The sequence below is a fragment of the Nematolebias whitei genome, chromosome 11, assembly GCF_014905685.2.
Source record: "Nematolebias whitei isolate Nwh7 chromosome 11, NemWhi1, whole genome shotgun sequence".
In the NCBI taxonomy this organism is placed as follows: domain Eukaryota; kingdom Metazoa; phylum Chordata; class Actinopteri; order Cyprinodontiformes; family Rivulidae; genus Nematolebias; species Nematolebias whitei.
Genome location: NC_056508.1, coordinates 26111312 through 26113501, shown reverse-complemented (window position 1 = coordinate 26113501; position 2190 = coordinate 26111312).

The following is a 2190-nucleotide window of genomic DNA, read 5'->3' as shown; positions in this document are numbered from 1 at the left end:
ATATATATATATATATATAGTATCCATTTTTCAGTTTAAAATAAAACACAAAATATGAGACATTACATGTATACTACATGTGCAAAATATTTTAACTCAACAAGAGTATCACAATAATTGTCTTCATTCAAACTTAAATAATAAGTCTTGAGCACTTAAAACTCTATACGAACACTGGACACATTGGTAGTTGTGCTAAGATTAATTTCTTTTTAATATATAAAAAAAAATGACGATACAAATTTAAATTTATGAAGAAAATACCCCCCAAATAAGAAATATTTAAATATGTGTAATTCAATTCAAATTAAATTCAGACATACTTTATTAAACCCAAGGGGAAACTACATGTTTTTGGAACTCATTATCCTGGTTTCATTGAAACATAATACAGTAATTATTTTTCATAATGTAATTATTTAAGATTATTAAATTTTGGTTACTTTTTTGTCGTTAATAAACTTTTAAAGTTACTATTTTATTTGAGTAGGATGTCGTATTACACGTCTAACTTAAAAAAATTAAAATAAATTGAAAGCCCCGCCCCTTCCCTTGGCAAGTTTAGTGTTGCCATGGTAACAGCGCAGTCAACTTCAGTTCCATGCGCTTATCTAATGGTCTAATGAGCGAGTTAACAACTTTAAACTAACGCACCGAAGAAAGGAGATAACTAGTGAATGAACGAGCTGGTAAGGTGGTGTTGAGGCTTTTTGTTAGTCGTTTTTACAATGTTCACATCACTATCCGGGGAAATATTTTAGCGTCAATCTAAGTGTCTGAGTTAGCTTAATATTTGGACTTAGAGGAAATGTGCACGTAGCTAAACGTAACTAAAACGTTCGGTTCCCTCGCGCTTGTTTTCAGCATTCACACTATTGTGACGTTTGTGACTGCGTGTGTTTTTAACTTATGTTTAACTCTTTACACGTTCAGCCTTTTACAGCTTCTGTTGAGCTTTTCAGTCAGTTTCAGCTGTTCTTGAACAGTGAGCATCATCAGTCCTGCTCAAGAATGGGTTACAGCTGTTTTTGTTGCTTTGTTGTTTTTCAAATTCATTCAGCTACTTTGAACTTGCTATGCTTCCTTCAGTTTCTTTCTGCTTTTTTCTTGCCTTTCAGCTACTTTTCAGCTGTTCTCCTAGTTTGAGCTCCCCCCAGTTAACCTTTAATTTAATCATTTTGACTTAAGTTCAGCAAGCATGTGCTTTAAGCTTCTGTCTGCTCATTTGAACATTTTGTTCTGGTTCTCAGCTTCTTCTGTGCTCATTTTTGCTTTTTTTTGTGGCTGCTTTTAGCTTCTTTCTACTAATTTGAGATTTTAAAAAAATTTTTCCATCTACTTTTCCAGATTTTTGTGATCGATTGTGGTTTTTATTTATTTAGATAATTTAGGGTGCGGTAGTAGCCAAGTGTGATCCTCAACACAGGGGCCTCTCAAAGCTATATAAAAATTAAAAATGGCCGCCAAAGATAACCCATGCTGTCCAGCAGTCCGGAGACAGTTTTTTGTCCAAGCTCAAACTCTGCAACTGTGTTATGTAGGAATGTCAAAGTTTACAGCTGGACATCTCGTGGGTCAGCAATGATGCTTGAAGATTTTAGGATAGGGTCAAAGGTCACCACTTTCTTTATATTGGCATGTTTTAATAACCAACAGAGAATTGTCAAAGTTCTCATCTGGCCACCTCGTTGGTCAACAATTTTTTCTACTGATTTCAAGGTCTCTGGGTCAAAGGTCAAAGTTAAACATCAAGGTCACCCCTTTAAAGAGCTCTAATATGATAAACAAAGAAATGTCATACTTCACAGCTGAACACCATGTGGGTCAACAAAGATCCCTATGTTTTTTAAGATCATGGGGTCAAAGGTCACTATTTTCTTTTGACAGCTCTAAATTGGGAACCCTTTGCCTTTATTCACACTACTTTAACATTCGCTAATTCCTGCTTTTCTGCACATTTTATCTTTTTAACCTAATTTTATCCTTTGCATTTTTGGTTTATTTATTTGTTTATTTATTTGCTTTTTGTGCTTCTTGCTGCTTTACCTTTCAAATTTGTAGTTATTGGTGTATTTTAACTACATTTTCAGCAGCTTCAGCTTAATTATTCAGCATTCACACTGCATTTTAGCAGGAAATGCAATTTCTATAGTTTCTTCTTGTTTTCTTAACAGTGGCTTGTCATTAGAA